Here is a 22,256-nt window from a genome sequence, read left to right as displayed (position 1 = left end):
CAACTAATTCTAGCAATAGCTTGTGCCAAGGAAACCATGTTATGCACGTTATGGTAAATACGTCTGGCAAAGGGTTTTCTTGCCTGAACTACAGTATCGATCACCACCTCAGAGAATCCTCTCTGGGACATAATTATGCATACAAACTCCATGCATTCAGCCTCAGAGAATTTAGACTTTGATAGAACGGACCATGCACCAGAAGGTCTGGCCTCTGAGGCAGCCGGCACACAGGAACAGACGACATTCTCCCAAGGTCTGCATACCAAGCTATTACTTGAGGGAGCAGAACAATTAGAGGAAAAAGATACACAAGATTGAAATGCCAAGGAACTGCCAAGGCGTCCACCAACTCCGTCTGAGGATCTCTCGATCTCGATCCGTATCTCGGTAATTTGGCCTTGACGGGAAGCCATCAGATCTATCTCCGGGCACCCCAAACTGCGGGTGATCTCGCAAAACACCTCCTGGTTTAGTGACCATTCCCTGGAATGCAGAGTCTGTCTGGTCAGAAAATCAGCTTCACAGTTTTCCACACATGGAATCTAGATATCTATTTGGCATTGGTATGTTACTGTCCATCGAAGGATACAAGACACTTCCAGCATCGCCAGAGAACTGCAATGGTGATTGACATAGGCCACCGTAGCTGTGTTAAAAATAAAATGAACGGAACGCCACTGGGGCCACGATTGAAGAGTGTTGAAGATGGCCTTCAGTCCCAGAACGTTGATTGGAATGATAGCTTCCTCTGGTCGCCAGGTTCCCGGAGCTTTCAGAGAACCCCACACAGCACCCAGTCTGTCAAACTCGCATCTGTTAAGATCTCCCAGGACTTGCGCAGGAAGCATATGGCCTGGAGAACAGGTTCCTGAGACAGCCACCAATAAAGATACTCTCTTGTCTCCGGATCCAGAGATATAACCTGAGACAGGTCAAAAGATTCCTGTTCTATTTCCTGAGCATACATAACTGTAGAAGTCTCAGATAAAAATGAGCAAAAGGAATAGCGTCTGAAGCCGCAACCATAAGACCTACCACCTCCATGCATTAAGCCACCGAAGCCCGTGGAGTAGATTGAATTAGACGGCAGGCAGCCTGAAGCTACTCCCTGCGCTGATCTGTGAGATAAAAACACATGCTGAAAGAAAAAAAAAAAAAACTCCTGGATTGTTGGCAATCTGATTAAGTAAAGTCTGCCTCTATTAGGCAACAAGCCATTAGAGAGGATATTGTAATAAAGTCAGGACTTACCCTTCGTCTCTCTGGAGAGTCCTGAAACACAAAGGGAAATCAGTGTTACTAACACTCGGCTAGATTACGAGTTGTGCGTTAGGACCTCTTAACGCTGCTTTTTAAGCCTAACGCTGCTTTTTAACGCCCGCTGGTATTACGAGTCTTGAAGGTACAGGCTCACCGCTCACTTTTTTGGCCACACATGGAAATACCGCAAATCCACTTCCGTAAATTGAGTATCCTCTTTTTTCCCAATGGGACTTCCATAGCGCCGGTATTACGAGTCTGCCAAAAAGTGAGCGGTAGACCCTCTCCTGTCAAGACTGGTACCGCATTCTAAAGTCAGTAGTTAAGAGTTTTACACTACAACGCCGTAGCATAAAACTCTAAACTAATGTGCTAAAAAGTACACTAACACCCATAAACTACCTATTAACCCCTAAACCAAAGCCCTCCCGCATCGCAAACACTAAAAAAAAAAAAAATGAAACCCCTTATCTGCCGAACCGGACATCGCCGCCAATATAATAAATATATTAACCCCTAAACCGCCGCACACCCGCCTCGCAAACATTAGTTAAATATTATTAACCCCTAATCTGCCGTCCCTAACATCGCCGACACCTACCTACATTTATTAACCGCTAATCTGCCGCCCCCAACGTTGCCGCCACTATACTAAAGTTATTAACCCCTAAATCTAAGTCTAACCCTACTCCCCCACCTAACTTAAATATAATTAAAAGAAATCTTAATAAAAATTCCTATTATTAACTAAATTATTCCTATTTAAAACTAAATACTTACCTATAAAATAAACCCTAAGCTAGCTACAATATAACTAATAGTTACATTCTATCTTAGGGTTTATTTTTTTTTACAGTCAAGTTTGTATTTATTTTATCTAGGTAGAATAGTTATTTAATAGTTATTAACTATTTACTAACTATCTAGCTAAAATAAATACAAATTGACCTGTAAAATAAAACCTAACCTAAGTTACACTAACACCTAACACTACACTATAATTAAATTAATTCCCTAAATTAAATACAATTAAATAAAATTAGCTAAAGTACAAAAAAACACACTAAATTACAGAAAATAACAAACAAATTACAAGATTTTTAAACTAATTACACCTAATCTAATCCCACTAACAAAATAAAAAAGCCCCCCCAAAATAAAAAGCCCTACCCTACACTAAATTACAAATAGCCCTTAAAAGGGCCTTTTGCAGGGAATTGCCCCAAAGTAATCAGCTCTTTTACCTGTAAAAAAAAAATTACAAATCCCCCCCAACATTAAAACCCACCACCCACACAACCAACCCTACTCTAAAACCCACCCAATACCCCCTTAAAAAAACCTAACACTAACCCCTTGAAGATCACCTTACCGGGAGAAGTCTTCATCCAACCGGGCCGAAGTCCTCAACGAAGCCGGGAGAAGTCTTCATCCAAGCCAGGCGAAGTGGTCCTCCAGACAGGCAGAAGTCTTCATCCAGACGGCATCTTCTATCTTCATCCATCCGGCGGGGAGCGGGTCCATCTTCAAGACATCCGACGCGGAGCATCCTCTTCATCCGACGGCTAACACTGAATAAAGGTTCCTTTAAATGACGTCATCCAAGATGGCGTCCCTTCAATCCTATCAGCCAATCGGAATTAAGGTAGAAAAAAATCCTATAGGCTGATGCAATCAGCCAATAGGATTAAAGTTCAATCCTATTGGCGGATCCAATCAGCGCTCAATCCTATTGGCTGATTGCATCAGCCAATAGGATTTTTTCTATCTTAATTCCGATTGGCTGATAGAATTCTATCAGCCAATCGGAATTGAAGGGACGCCATCTTGGATGATGTAATTTAAAGAAACATTCATTCAGTGTTAGCCGTTGGATGAAGAGGATGCTCAGTGTCGAATGTCTTGAAGATGGACTAGCTCCGCCGGATGGATGAAGATAGAAGATGCCGTCTGGATGAAGACTTCTGCCCGTCTGGAGGACCACTTCGCCCGGCTTGGATGAAGACTTCTCCCTGCTTCGTTGAGGACTTCGGCCCGGTTGGATGAAGACTTCTCCCGGTAAGGTGATCTTCAAGGGGATAGTGTTAGTTTTTTAAGGGGGTATTGGGTGGGTTTTAGAGTAGGGTTGGTTGTGTGGGTGGTGGGTTTTAATGTTGGGGGGGGGGGATTTGTAATTTTTTTTTACAGGTAAAAGAGCTGATTACTTTGGGGCAATGCCCCGCAAAAACACAATTTATGCTTACCTGATAAATTTATTTCTCTTGTGGTGTATCCAGTCCACGGATCATCCATTACTTGTGGGATATTCTCATTCCCAACAGGAAGTTGCAAGAGGACACCCACAGCAGAGCTGTAATATAGCTCCTCCCCTAACTGTCATAGCCAGTCATTCGACCGAAAACAAGCCGAGAAAGGAGGAACCATAGGGTGTAGTGGTTACTGTAGTTTAAATTTAAAAATTACCTGCCTTAAAATGACAGGGCGGGCCGTGGACTGGATACACCACAAGATAAATAAATTTATCAGGTAAGCATAAATTGTGTTTTCTCTTGTAAGGTGTATCCAGTCCACGGATCATCCATTACTTGTGGGATACCAATACCAAAGCTAAAGTACACGTATGAAGGGAGGGACAAGGCAGGAACTTAAATGGAAGGAACCACTGCCTGTAAAACCTCTCTCCCAAATATAGCCTCCGAAGAAGCAAAAGTATCAAATTTGTAAAATTTTGAAAAAGTATGAAGCGAAGACCAAGTCGCCGCCTTGCAAATCTGTTCAACAGAAGCCTCATTTTTAAAGGCCCAAGTGGAAGCCACAGCTCTAGTGGAATGAGCTGTAATCCTTTCAGGAGGCTGCTGTCCAGCAGTCTCATAGGCTAAGCGGATTAAGCTTCTTACCCAAAAAGAAAAAGAGGTTGCCAAAGCCTTTTGACCTCTCCTCTGTCCAGAGTAGACAACAAACAAAGCAGATGTTTGACGAAAATCTTTAGTAGCTTGTAAGTAAAACTTTAAAGCACAGACCACGTCCAGATTGTGTAACACAAGGATGGAACCACAATCTCTTGATTGATATTCTTGTTAGATACCACCTTAGGTAAGAACCCAGGTTTGGTACGCAGGACTACCTTATCCGTATGAAAAATCAGATAAGGAGAATCACATTGTAAGGCAGATAGCTCAGAGAATCTACGAGCCGAGGAAAAAGCTACCAAAAAAAAAAAAAAAAAAAAGAACTTTCCAAGATAAAAGTTTGATATCTATGGAATGAAGAGGTTCAAACAGAACTCCTTGAAGAACCTTAAGAACCAAGTTTAAGCTCCATGGTGGAGCAACAGGTTTAAACACAGGCTTGATTCAAACTAAAACCTGACAAAATGCCTGAACGTCTGGAACATCTGCCAGACGCTAGTGCAAAAGAATAGACAGAGCAAAAATCTGTCCCTTTAAGAAACTAGCTGACAATCCTTTTTCCAAACCTTCTTGGAGAAAAGATAAAATCCTAGGAATCCTGACCTTACTCCATGAGTAATCCTTGGATTCACACCAATAAAGAAATCTACGCCATACCTTATGGAAAATTTTCCTGGTGACAGGCTTTGGTGCCTGTATTAAGGTATCAATAACTGACTCGGAGAAGCCACACTTTGATAAAATCAAGCATTCAATCTCCAGGCAGTCAGCCTCAGAGAAATTAGATTTGGATGGTTGAAAGGACCCTGAAGTAGAAGGTCCTGTCTCAGAGGCAGAGACCATGGTGGAAAGGATGACATGTCCACTAGATCTGCATACCAGGTCCTGCGTGGCCACGCAGGTGCTATCAGAATCACCGATGCTCTCTCCTGCTTGATCTTGGCAATCAGTCGAGGGAGCAGAGGAAACGGTGGAAACACATAAGCCAGGTTGAAAGACCAGGGTGCTGCTAGAGTATCTATCAGTGTCGCCTTGGGATCCCTGGACCTGGATCCGTAACACGGAAGCTTGGCGTTCTGGCGAGACGCCATGAGATCCAGTTCTGGTTTGCCCCAACGGAGAATCAGTGGTGCAAATACCTCCGGATGGAGTTCCCACTCTCCCGGATGAAAAGTCTGACGACTTAGAAAATCCGCCTCCCAGTGCTCTACACCTGGGATATGGATAGCTGATAGGTGGCAAGAGTGAATCTCTGCCCAGTGAATTATTTTTGAAACTTCTAACATCTCTAGGGAACTTCTTGTTCCCCCTCGATGGTTGATGTAAGCTACAGTCGTGATGTTGACCGACTGAAATCTGATGTACCTCAGAGTTGCTAACTGAGGCCAAACCTGAAGAGCCTTGAATATCGCTCTTAGTTCCAGAATATTTATTGGAAGGAGAGACTCCTCCTGAGTCCACGATCCCTGAGCCTTCAGGGAGTTCCAGACTGCACCCCAACCTAGAAGGCTGGCATTTGTTGTTACAATAGTCCAATCTGGCCTGCGAAGGTCATACCTTTGGACAGATGGACCCGAGATAGCCACCAGGGAAGAGGATCCCTGGTCTCTTGGTCCAGATTCAGTTGAGGGGCCAAATCTGTGTAATCCCCGCTCCACTGACTGAGCCTGCATAGTTGCAGCGGTCTGAGATGTAAGCGTGCAAACGTCACTATGTCCATTGCCGCTACCATTAAGCCGATTACTTCCATACACTGAGCCACCAAAGGGCGCGGAATGGAATGAAGAACCCAACAGGAATTTAGAAGCTTTGATAACCTGGACTCCGTCAAGGTAAATTTTAATTTCTACAGAATCTATCAGAGTCCCTAGAAAGGAAACTCTTGTGAGTGGGGATAGAGAACACTTTTCCTCGTTCACTTTCCACCCATGCGACCTCAGAAATGCCAGTACTACGTCCGTATGAGACTTGGCAATTTGGAAGTTTGACGCCTGTATCAGGATGTCGTCTAAATAAGGGGCTACTGCTATGCCCCGCGGCCTTAGGACCGCCAAAAGCGACCCTAGAACCTTTGTAAAGATTCTTGGGGCTGTAGCTAATCCAAAGGGAAGAGCTACAACTGGTAATGCCTGTCTTGAAAGGCAAACCTGAGAAACCGATGATGATCTTTGTGTATCGGAATGTGAAGATAAGCATCCTTTAGATCCACTGTAGTCATATATTGACCCTCCTGGATCAGTGGTAGGATGGTACGAATAGTTTCCATCTTGAACGACGGAACTTTGAGGAATTTGTTTAAGATCTTTAGATCCAAAATCGGTCTGAAGGTTCCCTCTTTTTTGGGAACCACAAACAGATTTGAGTAAAAACCCTGTACCTGTTCCTCCTTTGGAACTGGATGGATCACTCCCATAACTAGGAGGTCTCGTACACAGTGTAAGAATGCCTCACTCTTTATCTGGTTTGCAGATAATTGTGAAAGGTGAAATCTCCCTTTTGGGGGGGAAGCTTTTAAGTCCAGAAGATATCCCTAGGATATAATTTCCAACGCCCAGGGATCCTGAACATCTCTTGCCCACGCCTGGGCGAAGAGTGAAAGTCTGCCCCCTACTAGATCCGTTACCGGATAGGGGGTCGTTCCTTAATGCTGTCTTAGAGGCAGCAGCAGGCTTTTTGACCTGCTTACCTTTTTTCCAGGTCTGGTTTGGTCTCCAGACCGTCTTGGATTGAGCAAAAGTTCCCTCTTGTTTATTATTAGAGGAAGTTGATGCCGCACCTGCCTTGAAGTTTCGAAAGGCACGAAAATTAGACTGTTTGGCCCTAGATTTGGACCTGTCCTGACGAAGGGCACAACCTTTTCCTCCCGTGATATCAGCAATAATCTCTTTCAAACCAGGCCCGAATAGGGTCTGCCCCTTGAAGGGAATGTTAAGTAGCTTAGATTTTAAAGTCACGTCAGCTGACCATGATTTAAGCCATAGCGCTCTGCGCGCCTGTATAGCAAAACCAGAATTCTTAGCCGTTAGTTTATTCAAATGAACAATGGCATCAGAAATAAAATAATTGGCTAGCTTAAGTGCTCTAAGTTTGCCAAGTATGTCATGCAATGGAGTCTCTACCTGTAAAGCCTCTTCCAGAGACTCAAATCAGTACGCCGCAGCAGCAGTGACAGGGGCAATGCATGCAATGGGCTGTAGGATAAAACCTTGTTGAATAAATATTTTCTTAAGGTAACCTTCTAATTTTTTATCCATTGGCTCTAAAAAAGCACAACTGTCCTCGACAGGGATAGTAGTATGCTTTGCTAGAGTAGAAACTGCTCCCTCCACCTTAGGGACTGTCTGCCATAAGTCCCGTGTGGTGGCGTCTATTGGAAAACATTTTTCTAAAAATAGGAGGGGAAGAGAACGGCACACCTGGTCTATCCCATTCCTTATTAATAATTTCTGTAAACCTTTTAGGTATTGGAAAAACATCAGTACACACCGGCACTGCAAAGCATTTATCCAGTCTACAAAATTTCTCTGGCACTGCAATGGTATCACAGTCATTCAGAGCAGCTAAAACCTCCCTAAGTAACACGCGGAGGTGTTCAAGCTTAAATTTAAATGTAGAAATATTAGAATCAGGTATCTTTCCTGAGTCATTAACATCACCCACTGACTGAAGCTCTCCTTCCTCAGCTTCTGCATATTGTGAGGCAGTATCAGACATGGTTCTTAAAGCGTCAGTATGCTCTGCATTTTGTCTCACCCCAGAGCTATCTCGCTAACCTCTAAGTTCAGGTAGTCTGGCTAATACCGCTGACAGTGTATTATCCATGACTGCCGCCATGTCTTGTAAAGCAAACGCTATGGGCGCCCTAGATGTACTTGGCGCCATTTGAGCGTGAGTCCCTTGGGCGGGACTCAAAGGGTCTGACACGTGGGGAGAGTTAGTCGGCATAACTTTCCCCTCGTCAGATTCCTCTGGTGATAATTTTTTTAAAAACAGAATATGATCTTTATTGCATAAAATGAAATCAGTACATTTGGTACACATTCTAAGAGGGGGTTCCACCATGGCTTTTAAACATAATGAACAAGGAGTTTCTTCTATGTCAGACATGTTTATACAGACTAGCAATGAGACTAGCAAGCTTGGAAAACACTTTAAATCAAGTTAACAAGCAAATATAAAAAACGGTACTGTGCCTTTAAGAGAAACAAATTTTGTCAGAATTTGAAAAACAGTGAAAAAATGCAGTAAATCAAACGAAATTTTTACAGTGTATGTAATAGACTAGCAGAGCATTGCATCCACTTGCAAATGGATGATTAACCCCTTAGTTCAAAAAACGGATAAAAAAAACGAAATAGACGTTTTTTAACAGTCACAACAAACTGCCACAGCAAGCTGTGGTCCTACCTTCCCCAATAAACGACTTTGGAAAGCCTTTGAGCCCTTTAGAGATGTCCTATAGCATACAGGGGACTCCTGAGGGAAGCTGGATGTCACAGTTTGTAATTTTAACTGCACCAACTGTAACTTTTATACTATAACAGTGGAAAGCCTCAGTAAAACTGTTTCTAGTCAAAATTTAAGCCAGCCATGTGGAAAAAACTAGGCCCCAATAAAGTTTTATCACCAATGCATATATAAAAACGATTAAACATGCCAGCAAACGTTTATATTGCAATATCATAAGGGTATTACCCCTGGGAGTAAGCATGATACCAGTCGTTATTAAATCACTGTAGTCAGGCTTAACTTTCATTAATCCGGTATCAGCAGCATTTTCTAGTGTTTTCCATCTCTAGAAAAAATTATAACTGCACATACCTGATATCAGAATAAACTGCACGCCATTCTCTCGCTGAAGTTACCTCATCTGTGTAATCCCCTCAGACATATGTGAGAATAGCAATGGATCTTAGTTACAACCTGCTAAGATCATAGAAACCTCAGGCAGATTCTTCTTCTATTTACTGCCTGAGATAAAATAGCACAACTCCGGTACTATTTAAAAATAACAAACTTTTGATTGAAGAAAATAAACTAACTATATTTAACCACTCTCTCCTACAACATCCTAGATTGTTGAGAGTTGCAAGAGAATGACAGGCTATGACAGTTAGGGGAGGAGCTATATTACAGCTCTGCTGTGGGTGTCCTCTTGCAACTTCCTGTTGGGAATGAGAATATCCCACAAGTAATGGATGATCCGTGGACTGGATACACCTTACAAGAGAAAAGCCCTTTTAAGGGCTATTTGTAATTTAGTGTAGGGTAGGGCGTTTTTATTTTGGGGGGGCTTTTTTATTTTGTTAGGGGGATTAGATTAGGTGTAATTAGTTTAAAAATCTTGTAATTTGTTTATTATTTTCTGTAATTTAGTGGGGGGGGGTTTGTACTTTAGCTAATTTTATTTAATTGTATTTAATTTAGGGAATTAATTTAGTTATAGTGTAGTGTTAGGTGTAATTGTAACTTAGGTTAGGTTTTATTTTACAGGTACTTTTGTATTTATTTTAGCTAGGTAGCTAGTAAATAGTTAATAACTATTCTACCTAGTTAAAATAAATAGAAACTTGCCTGTAAAATAAAAATAAGCCCTACGCTAGCTACAATGTAACTATTAGTTATATTGTAGCTATCTTAGGGTTTATTTTACAGGTAAGTATTAAGTTTTAAATAGGAATAATTTAGTTAATGATAGGAATATTTATTTAGATTTATTTTAATTATATTTAAGTTAGGGGGTGTTGGGTTTAGGGGTTAATAACTTTAATATAGTGGCGGCGACGTTTTTAGGCGGCAGATTAGGGGTTTATAAATATAAGTAGGTGGTGGTGACGTTAGGGCCAGCAGATTAGGGGTTAATATTTAACTGTTTGCGAGGCGGGAGTGCTGCGGTTTAGGGGTTAATATGTTTATTATAGTGGCGGCGACGTTGGGGCGGCAGATTAGGGGTTAATAAGTAGGTAGGTGGCGGCAACACTGGGGGCGGCAGAGTAGGGGTTAATAAATATAATGTAGGGTTCGGCGATATTGGGGGCAGCAGATTAGGGGTTCATAAGTATAATGTAGGTGGTGGCGGCGATGTCGGGGGCGGCAGATTAGGGGTTCATAAGTATAATTTAGGTGGCGGCGGTGTCCAGAGCGGCAGATTAGGGGTTAATAATTATAATGTAGGCGATGTCGGGGGCGGCAGATTAGGGGTTAATAAGTGTAAGATTAGGGGTGTTTAGACTCAGGGTTCATGTTAGGGTGTAGACATAAAATGTATTTCCCCATAGGAATCAATGGGGCTGCGTTAAGGAGTTTTACGCTGCTTTTTTGCAGGTGTTAGACTTTTTTTCAGCCGGCTCTCCCCGTTGATTCCTATGGGGAAATTGTGCACGAGCACGTTACACCAGCTCACCGCTAACGTAAGCAGCGCTGGTATTGGAGTGCGGTAAGGGGCAAAATTTTGCTCAACGCTCACTTCTTGTCTTTTAACGACGGGTTTGTAAAAACCCATAATACCAGCGCTGTAGGTAAGTGAGCTGTGAGTGAAAACTGCTTGTTAGCACCGCACAGCCTCTAACACAAAACTCGTAATCTGGGCCACTGTTTTTCTGAAAAGTGAGAACAGCATGGTTAAGTTGGGAGAAGCATAGTAACTTCCCTGTGACATCCAGCAACTAGCACATACCAAAACTCTACTAAGAGCATTACATGGCATTCAATAACTCCCATGCTCTCTTTTGAAGGAAACAATCTATTGAGAGCATTACATTTAGAAAAACTTCAGCAGAGCACCTCTCTCTGCCTACCTCCATAAAAGGAGGCAAATAACTACTGGGAGGGTAGGGAAGTGGGAGGGATATTTAATGCTCTGTTTGGGCTGTCTGCCTCCTCTTGGTGGCCAGCTGAAATATTTCCAATAGGTTATGAATGTATTTGTGGACACTCACTGCCATTAGAAAGAAATACCTAAAATCACATAACGGTAAAACAACCTTACATTTGTAATCATATTAGATGACATGGGGAGTGAGATCTTGGGCCAGGCAAGTTGAGGGTAAAATCCTTAGGTACAAGGAGATTAATAGATTGGGTGTTGGATCACAGGTAATGATTTATGAGGTGGGGAGGTGGTCATGATTAAGGTTGATGGCACTGTGTGACGTCTAGAAATTTATTTACAGCATAATGGCCAGTGTGGCTATGGTTAATATGGTGGTGAAAGGTCACAGTTGATGTTTATTAAGGTAGAAGTTTCCAGAAATTACAAAGAGCAATAACATAATTTATGCTTACCTGATAAATTTATTTCTCTTGTAGTGTAGTCAGTCCACGGGTCATCCATTACTTATGGGATTATATCTCTCCCCAACAGGAAGTTGCAAGAGGATCACCCAAGCAGAGCTGCTATATAGCTCCTCCCCTCACATGTCATATCCAGTCATTCGACCGAAACAAGACGAGAAAGGAGAAACCATAGGGTGCAGTGGTGACTGGAGTTTAATTAAAATTTAGGTCTGCCTTAAAAGACAGGGCGGGCCGTGGACTGACTACACTACAAGAGAAATAAATTTATTAGGTAAGCATAAATTATGTTTTCTCTTGTTAAGTGTAGTCAGTCCACGGGTCATCCATTACTTATGGGATACCAATACCAAAGCTAAAGTACACGGATGATGGGAGGGACAAGGCAGGAACTTTAAACGGAAGGAACCACTGCCTGAAGCACCCTTCTCCCAAAAATAGCCTCCGAAGAAGCAAAAGTGTCAAATTTGTAAAATTTTGAAAAAGTGTGAAGTGAAGACCAAGTTGCAGCCTTGCAAATCTGTTCAACAGAGGCCTCATTTTTAAAGGCCCAGGTGGAAGCCACAGCTCTAGTGGAATGAGCTGTAATTCTTTCAGGAGGCTGCTGTCCAGCAGTCTCTGTTATGTTTAAGTATGAACTAGTACCCTTGTTTTTATGCAGGACCACTCAGTCTCACACCTTACCTCGGGTTCACTAAGATCTAACTTGTGGAACCCTGTTATGCTCATAGATCTGAGGGTCACTACTGTATGATACAGTGTGAAGATGGTATACAAGAGAAATAGAAAGAGCAAAACCACAATATAGTATGTAATGTAGGATAACTCCAATTTCAACGTTTAGAGAGATTCAAAAACTTATTCACTTTCCAAAATAGTTGCAGACTCACATCACGGACATATAAAATATTTACATAGCTTGCACACACACACACACCCTCTTTAGTTATAGTTGTGCAAGGTAGGTTCACAGGTCATTTACAGCCGGATATAAGATTTGCAGTAATCAGTATTTGCTGGGTTAAAGTCCGTTTAAGCACATAAAGTACATCAGTGGTTAATGCTAGAGGGAGCAGTACCTTGAAGCATAATGTTAGATTTGCAGAAGTCACTATGCAAGTAAATGTAATGAACCACAAACGGAAGAAATGATTTCAAAGTTAGTACATGAAATAAGCTGGTTAATAGCTTGGTATGGCAGGTAAACTTGATTACTTGAGGCAAAGCAGAAACAATTGACATGAGAGGCAAGATATCCTTATTTGTACATTGGTAATACAGACCGGTAAATCCTGATGGTAGAATATACAAACCGGCTTCCCAATTAGTATCCTCAGCGTGGAGCAGAGCGGTATTACCGAAGAGGCAACGCAGACAGCGTGTGCTGAGATTCAGTGAGTGTGTGTGGCAGCTGCGGTTTCACACAGAGACAAGTCGGGCGTGACGTCACACGCCAACGGAACAGCATGCAAGTGTACAGGATGCAAGCAGCAGCGTGAGAGACAGGATCAGAGGTGAGGTGCTGCAATTCCACAAGTCTTGAGAAACTGGAAATTAGTATCAGTAGAAGGAAATCCCAACTTAGACAGGAGGGAATAGCTGGGTGTGTAGCGTTCAGGAACAGTGAGTGACTGAACAAATTACCAAGCAACATTCAACACTAGGTGGAGCCTTAAATAGCAGTATGGTAATTAGAAGTTAAAGGTACAGAATGGTAAAACCCTGACAGAACTCCCCCCTCAAGGAGCCGCTCCGCGGATCAAGGACCAGGACGGTCAGGATTCCTCCGGTGGTACAAAGAGAGAAGTTGGGGGGCGGAGAAGTTAGAGGAAGGCTCCCACGAATCCTCCTCAGGAGCATAGCCCTTCCATCTTACCAAGTACTGGAGCTGATCATGAAGGTATCTGGAGTCCAAGATAGAATCAATTTCATATTCGACATCATCATTCACTTGAGGAACAACAGAAGAACCCTGTAGGTTACCCCTGACCAAGGAGTAGGGCTTTAACAAGTACACATGGAACGTTGGATGTATCTTCGGAGTAGGTGGTAATTGAAGAGTCACAGCATTAGGATTGATTACTTTAATAATCTCATATGGTCCCAAATATAAAGCACCTAATTTTTTACTAGGGATCTTCAAACGTAGGTTTTTTGTACTAAGCCAGACCTTGTCGCCAACAGCATAATCCGGAGGTTTAGATCTGCGTAAATCATAATGATGTTTCTGGGTGGTTTGTGCCTCCTGTAGAACTGTTTTTAAGGAGGCAAAACCATTAGCAATTGAATTGACTGTATCGTTTACCATTGGTAGTGTAGAATCAGAAGTACAGGTAGGATGGTATGTTGGATGAAACCCATAGTTGACGTAAAATGGTGTGGTTCTCATAGAGGAGTGTAGTGAGTTGTTATGAGCAAATTCGGCAGTGGCCAGAAGTGAGTGCCAATTGTCTTGTTCCAAGGTACAGTAGCAGCGGAGATATTGCTCAAGTGACTGATTAGTTCTCTCCGTTTGCCCATTCGTCTGGGGATGATAGGTTGAGCTAAGTCTTCTACAGATATTGAGGGTACGACATAGCTGGGTCCAAAACCTAGATGTGAATTGTGACCCCCTATCCGTAGTGACAGATTTGGGCAATCCATGAAGTTTCACTATGTTGTTTAGGAATAAAGAGGCAGTTTCTGAAGCCGTTGGAAGACCCCTGTGGGGGATGAAATGAGCCATTTTAGAAAACAAATCAACCACTACTAATATGGTGTTGTAATTTGATGAAGTTGGTAAGTCCACTATGTAATCCATGGCGATATCTGTCCAAGGTCTGTCTGGGATTGGAAGCGAAAGAAGGTATCCATAAGGGCGATTATGTGGGTGTTTCTTAGTGGTACATGTGGGACAGCTTTGTACGTATCGAGTGACTGTGTCCATCATTTTGGGCCACCAATAATCTCTCTTCAATAAATGCAGAGTCTTATGAACCCCAGGATGACCTGCTAGGAGTGAGTCATGAGCATAACCAACAATCTCTTCTCTGAGAACTTCAGGTATATACAGTAGACTCTCATGGCAGTACAAACCATCCGGATGTTTGCTTAAACCCAGTTGCTGTAAAGAAGAGTCCTGTGACAGATGTTGTTTTAAGGTGGTTTTGAAGCCTGTAGTCAAACAGATTATTCTATCTGAGGGTATGATAGATTCTGGTGTTTCTATATGCAAAGGTTTCGGATCCTTTCGAGAAAGAGAGTCTGCCTTGAGATTTTTGGAGCCGGGTCTATATGTTATGATATAATCAAATCGTGAAAAGAATAGACTCCACCTGACTTGACGTGAAGTCAAGGTTTTGTTGGATCTCAAAAATGCAAGATTCCGATGGTCAGTGTATATCAGAATGGGGTGTTGTGTTCCTTCCAGAAGATGTCTCCAGAACTCTAGAGCGGATTTGATAGCAAGAAGCTCCTTATCCACCAATACCATAATTCATTTCTGCAGAGGTCATTACTCTGGAGTAGTAAGATATTGGATGAAGAGGTTCCGTAGGAGACTTTCTTTGAGAAAGGATTGCCCCAAGAGCATACTCGGAAGCATCAACCTCCAGGGTATATTGACAACTGGGATCTGGGAACTGTAGAATCGGAGCTGTAATAAATTTCTGTTTAAGACTAATGAAAGAATCTTCTGCTGACTGATTCCAAACAAGTTTTATATGTTTACGTGTTAAGTAAGTCAATGGTTGAACAATATGTGAAAACCCTTTAATGAATTTGCGATAAAAGTTCGCAAACCCTAAAAATCTCTGGATTTCTTTCTTATTACGGGGAACAGGCCAATTGGTTACAGCATCCACCTTGTTAGATTCCATGGAGATACCTAAAGGTGATATGTTGTATCCTAAAAAGGAAATCGTATCTGTGTTGAATATACACTTTTCAAGCTTAGCGAAAAGATGGTGAACTCTTAATCGTAATAAAACCTGCTTCACATGAGACGCATGTTTTTCGTATGACTCTGAGAATATAAGAATGTCGTCCAGATAGATGACAATACAAACATCTAAGAGGTCATGAAACACATCATTTATGAAACACTGAAATGTCGCCGGAGCGTTGCATAAGCCAAACGGCATCACAGTGTATTCATAAAGGCCGTAACGTGTACGGAAGGCTGTTAACCACTCATCCCCTGCTCTCATCCTAATCAAATTGTAGGCACCTCTAAGATCCAGTTTTGTATAAATAACAGCACCACGTAACCGTTCAATTAGTTCAGGAATGAGAGGCAGGGGGTATCTGTTTTTTTTTGTACATTTGTTAAGTTGCCTATAGTCAATGATTGGACGAAGGCTACCATCCTTATTCTTAACAAAAAACATAGATGCTCCAACGGAGGATGTGGAGGGTCTAATGAAGCCTTTTTTCAAGTTATCATCCAGATAGTCTTTCAAATGAGCTAATTCTGGCTCTGAAAGCGGATATATATGACCAATAGGTATGGTACTGTCTGGTATGAGATCTATAGGACAATCATAAGACCTGTGTGGTGGTAGTGTGTCTGCCTCAACCTTATCAAAAACGTCACTAAATTCTTTATAACAATCAGGTAGGCTATGGACAGATAAATGGTATAAAGAGTGTTTAGTAAAACATGAATGTTTACAAAATACAGAATCAAAGATCACAGAACCTTCACACCAAGAGATAGTGGGGTTATGTCTTATTAACCAGTTTAAGCCAAGTATCATAGGATAAACTGAAGTGGGAAGTACATCGAAAGACAACTGCTCAATATGACCAGACTTTGTTATCACAGTAATGGGAATGGTGTGATGTGTTATGGGACCTGAACTGAATAGAGAGCCATCAACCAAACGTATAGCAAGTGAAACACTCTTTTTTATTAGTGGGATCTTATTTTTAACAACAAACAAAATATCTACAAAATTCCCAGATGCGCCAGAGTCAACTAAGGCCTGTACGTCTATCTTCTGATGATGCCACTGTAGGGAAAGAGGAAGGGACAAATGAGAATTGAAATCATGTACCATATTGATTATATGATAACTAGGAGGTGTCTTACCCTTCTTTTGGCGAAGAAGTAATGGGCAATCCTTAACAGTATGATCTTTATCAGCACAGTATAGACAAAGGTTCAGTAATTTACGCCTAGCTTTTTCTTCGGGTTTTAGAGGACCACGAATCACTGCTACATCCATAGGTTCATCAGAGGACCTTGTTGGTAAGGTTGAAGGTGTAGCATGTGGATATTCTTCTGTAGCTTGCATCAGTAAAGGATCTTTCAGATTTTCTTTCCCTTAACCTTCGGTCTATACCTATGCTGAGTGTCATGAGAGCTTCTAAATCATCAGGAATGATACCACGTGCAAGCTCATCTTTTATTGCTTCACTGAGACCTAACCGGTATTGATTCCTTAAAGCAGGAGTGTTCCACTGAGTGTCCGGTGCCCAACGTTTGAAATCCGTGATATATTCTTCCACAACTCTTTTCCCTTGACGTAAGGACCTGATAGCTGTTTCTGCTGTGTTCTGTTTATTGTGATCCTCATAAAGCAGAGACATAGCAGAAAAGAATGCATCGAGAGAATTTAAGATGGGATCATCATTCTCATAAAAGGCATTAGCCCAAGACCTGGCCTCACCACGTAAGAATGAGATAACTGTTACTACCCTGACCCTATCTGTTGGGTATGATTTAGGTTTCAGAGCAAACATCAGTGTACAAGAATTTGAAAAGAAACCAATGGCACTACTATCGTGTGAGACCTTAATTCCTACAATTATTCAATAGTTTGTCAGGATGTGGGTGCTGTGTATAAAACCGTATTGTAGCAAAGAAAGAGAGAAAGTATACACTTCTAGCACTCCTAGGTCTAAAGGTAAATTAAATCTAACTGGATGACACAAATTATTCCCTAAGGAATAAGTGAAAGGGGAGAAAACAGATTACAAATTAAAATAACAGAATTTATGCTTACCTGATAAATTACTTTCTCCAACGGTGTGTCCGGTCCACGGCGTCATCCTTACTTGTGGGATATTCTCTTCCCCAACAGGAAATGGCAAAGAGCCCAGCAAAGCTGGTCACATGATCCCTCCTAGGCTCCGCCTACCCCAGTCATTCGACCGACGTACAGGAGGAAATATGCATAGGAGAAACCATATGATACCGTGGTGACTGTAGTTAGAGAAAATAATTCATCAGACCTGATTAAAAAAACCAGGGCGGGCCGTGGACCGGACACACTGTTGGAGAAAGTAATTTATCAGGTAAGCATAAATTCTGTTTTCTCCAACATAGGTGTGTCCGGTCCACGGCGTCATCCTTACTTGTGGGAACCAATACCAAAGCTTTAGGACACAGATGAAGGGAGGGAGCAAATTAGGTCACCTAAATGGAAGGCACCACGGCTTGCAAAACCTCTCTCCCAAAAATAGCCTCCGAAGAAGCAAAAGTATCAAATTTGTAAAATTTGGCAAAAGTGTGCAGTGAAGACCAAGTCGCTGCCTTACATATCTGGTCAACAGAAGCCTCGTTCTTGAAGGCCCATGTGGAAGCCACAGCCCTAGTGGAGTGAGCTGTGATTCTTTCAGGAGGCTGCCGTCCAACAGTCTCATAAGCCAATCAGATAATGCTTTTAAGCCAAAAAGAAAGAGGTAGAAGTTGCTTTTTGACCTCTCCTTTTACCGGAATAAACAACAAACAAGGAAGATGTTTGTCTGAAATCTTTAGTAGCCTCTAAATAGAATTTTAGAGCACGGACTACGTCCAAATTGTGTAACAAACGTTCCTTCTTTGAAACTGGATTCGGACACAAAGAAGGTACAACTATCTCCTGGTTAATATTTTTGTTGGAAACAACTTTCGGAAGAAAACCAGGCTTAGTACGCAAAACCACCTTATCTGCATGGAACACCAGATAGGGCGGAGAACACTGCAGAGCAGATAACTCTGAAACTCTTCTAGCAGAAGAAATTGCAACCAAAAACAAAACTTTCCAAGATAATAACTTAATATCTACGGAATGTAAGGGCTCAAACGGAACCCCTTGAAGAACTGAAAGAACTAGATTTAGACTCCAGGGAGGAGTCAAAGGTCTGTAAACAGGCTTGATTCTAACCAGAGCCTGAACAAACGCTTGAACGTCTGGCACAGCTGCCAGCCTTTTGTGAAGTAGAACAGATAAAGCAGAGATCTGTCCCTTCAGAGAACTTGCAGATAATCCTTTCTCCAAACCTTCTTGTAGAAAGGATAGAATCTTAGGAATTTTTATCTTGTTCCATGGGAATCCTTTAGATTCACACCAACAGATATATTTTTTCCATATTTTATGATAAATCTTTCTAGTTACAGGCTTTCTAGCCTGAATCAGAGTATCTATTACAGAATCTGAAAACCCACGCTTTGATAAAATCAAGCGTTCAATCTCCAAGCAGTCAGTTGGAGGGAAACCAGATTCGGATGTTCGAATGGACCCTGAACAAGAAGGTCCTGTCTCAAAGGTAGCTTCCATGGTGGAGCCGATGACATATTCACCAGGTCTGCATACCAAGTCCTGCGTGGCCACGCAGGAGCTATCAAGATCACCGAAGCCCTCTCCTGATTGATCCTGGCTACCAGCCTGGGAATGAGAGGAAACGGTGGGAATACATAAGCTAGGTTGAAGGTCCAAGGTGCTACTAGTGCATCTACTAGAGTCGCCTTGGGATCCCTGGATCTGGATCCGTAACAAGGAACCTTGAAGTTCTGACGAGAGGCCATCAGATCCATGTCTGGAATGCCCCATAACTGAGTTATTTGGGCAAAGATTTCCGGATGGAGTTCCCACTCCCCCGGATGGAATGTCTGACGACTCAGAAAATCCGCTTCCCAATTTTCCACTCCTGGGATGTGGATTGCAGACAAGTGGCAGGAGTGATCCTCCGCCCATTGAATTATCTTGGTCACTTCCTCCATCGCCAGGGAACTCCTTGTTCCCCCCTGATGGTTGATATATGCAACAGTCGTCATGTTGTCTGATTGAAACCTTATGAATCTGGCCCTTGCTAGATGAGGCCAAGCTTTGAGAGCATTGAATATCGCTCTCAGTTCCAGAATGTTTATCGGGAGAAGAGATTCTTCCCGAGACCATAGACCCTGAGCTTTCAGGGGTTCCCAGACCGCACCCCAGCCCACCAGACTGGCGTCGGTCGTGACAATGACCCACTCTGGTCTGCGGAAGCTCATTCCCTGTGACAGGTTGTCCAGGATCAGCCACCAACGGAGTGAATCTCTGGTCTTTTGATCTACTTGAATCGTCTGAGACAAGTCTGTATAATCCCCATTCCACTGTCTGAGCATGCACAGTTGTAATGGTCTTAGATGAATTCGTGCAAAAGGAACTATGTCCATTGCTGCAACCATCAATCCTATTACTTCCATGCACTGCGCTATGGAAGGACGAAGAACAGAATGAAGTACTTGACAAGAGCTTAGAAGTTTTGATTTTCTGACCTCTGTCAGAAAAATCCTCATTTCTAAGGAATCTATTATTGTTCCCAAGAAGGGAACTCTTGTTGACGGGGACAGAGAACTTTTTTCTTTGTTCACTTTCCATCCGTGAGATCTGAGAAAGGCTAGGACGATGTCCGTATGAGCCTTTGCTTTCGACAGAGACGACGCTTGAATCAGGATGTCGTCCAAGTAAGGTACTACTGCAATGCCCCTTGGTCTTAGAACCGCTAGAAGGGACCCTAGTACCTTTGTGAAAATTCTCGGAGCAGTAGCTAATCCGAATGGAAGTGCCACAAACTGGTAATGCTTGTCCAGAAAAGCGAACCTTAGGAACTGATGATGTTCCTTGTGGATAGGAATATGTAGGTACGCATCCTTTAAATCCACCGTGGTCATAAATTGACCTTCCTGGATGGTAGGAAGGATCGTTCGAATGGTTTCCATTTTGAACGATGGAACCCTGAGAAATTTGTTTAGGATCTTGAGATCTAAAATTGGTCTGAATGTTCCCTCTTTTTTGGGAACTATGAACAGGTTGGAGTAAAACCCCATCCCTTGTTCTCCTATTGGAACTGGATGAATTACTCCCATCTTTAACAGGTCTTCTACACAATGTAAGAATGCCTGTCTTTTTATTTGGTTTGAAGATAATTGAGACCTGTGGAACCTTCCCCTTGGGGGTAGTTCCTTGAATTCCAGGAGATAACCTTGAGAAACTATTTCTAGTGCCCAAGGATCCTGAACATCTCTTGCCCAAGCCTGAGCAAAGAGAGAAAGTCTGCCCCCCACCAGATCCGGTCCCGGATCGGGGGCCATCCCTTCATGCTGTTTTGGTAGCAGTGGCAGGCTTCTTGGCCTGCTTACCCTTGCTCCAGCCTTGCATCGGTCTCCAGGCTGGTTTGGGTTGAGAAGTATTACCCTCTTGCTTAGAGGATGTAGAATTAGAGGCTGGTCCGTTTCTGCGAAAGGGACGAAAATTAGGCTTATTTTTAGCCTTAAAAGACCTATCCTGAGGAAGGGCGTGGCCCTTTCCCCCGGTGATGTCTGAAATAATCTCTTATTGTAGTAGTGACAGGAACAATGCATGAAATTGGTTGTAGAAGGTAACCTTGCTGAACAAACATCTTTTTAAGCAAACCCTCTAATTTTTTATCCATAGGATCTTTGAAAGCACAACTATCCTCTATAGGAATAGTAGTGCGTTTGTTTAGAGTAGAGACCGCCCCCTCGACCTTGGGGACTGTCTGCCATAAGTCCTTTCTGGGGTCGACTATAGGAAATAATTTCTTAAATATAGGGGGAGGAACAAAAGGTATGCCGGGCCTTTCCCACTCCTTATTTAGTATGTCCGCCACCCGCTTGGGTATAGGAAAAGCATCGGGGGGCACCGGAACCTCTAGGAACTTGTCCATCTTACATAATTTCTCTGGAATGACCAAATTGTCACAATCATCCAGAGTAGATAATACCTCCTTAAGCAGTGCGCGGAGATGTTCTAATTTAAATTTAAACGTTACAACATCAGGTTCAGCTTGTTGAGAAATTTTTCCTGAATCTGAAATTTCTCCCTCAGACAAAACCTCCCTCCTGGCCCCTTCAGATTGGTGTGAGGGTATGTCAGAACAGTTATCATCAGCGTCCTCTTGCTCTTCAGTGTTTAAAACAGAGCAATCGCGCTTTCTCTGATAAGTAGGCATTTTGGATAAAATGTTTGCAATAGAATTATCCATAACAGCCGTTAATTGTTGCATGGTAATAAGTATTGGCGCACTAGATGTACTAGGGGCCTCTTGTGTGGGCAAAACTGGTGTAGACACAGAAGGGGATGACGCAGTATCATGCTTACTCCCCTCATTTGAGGAATCATCTTGGGCAATATCATTATCTGTGGCATCATTGTCCCTACTTTGTTTGGACACTATGTCACAATCATCACATATATTTAAATGGGGAGAAACCTTGGCTTTCATACATATAGAACATCGCTTATCTGATGGTTCAGACATGTTAAACAGGCTTAAACTAGTCAACAAAGCACAAAAAACGTTTTAAAATAAAACCGTTACTGTCACTTTAAATTTTAAACTGAACACACTTTATTACTGAATATGTGAAAAAGCATGAAGGAATTGTTCAAAATTCACCAAAATTTCACCACAGTGTCTTAAAGCCTTAAAAGTATTGCACACCAAATTTGAAAGCTTTAACCCTTAAAATAACGGAACCGGAGCCGTTTTTACATTTAACCCCTATACAGTCCCAGGTATCTGCTTTGCTGAGACCCAACC

The sequence above is a fragment of the Bombina bombina genome, chromosome 4 (assembly GCF_027579735.1).
Source record: "Bombina bombina isolate aBomBom1 chromosome 4, aBomBom1.pri, whole genome shotgun sequence".
Classification (NCBI taxonomy): Eukaryota; Metazoa; Chordata; class Amphibia; order Anura; family Bombinatoridae; genus Bombina; species Bombina bombina.
This window is presented reverse-complemented; position numbering follows the sequence as displayed.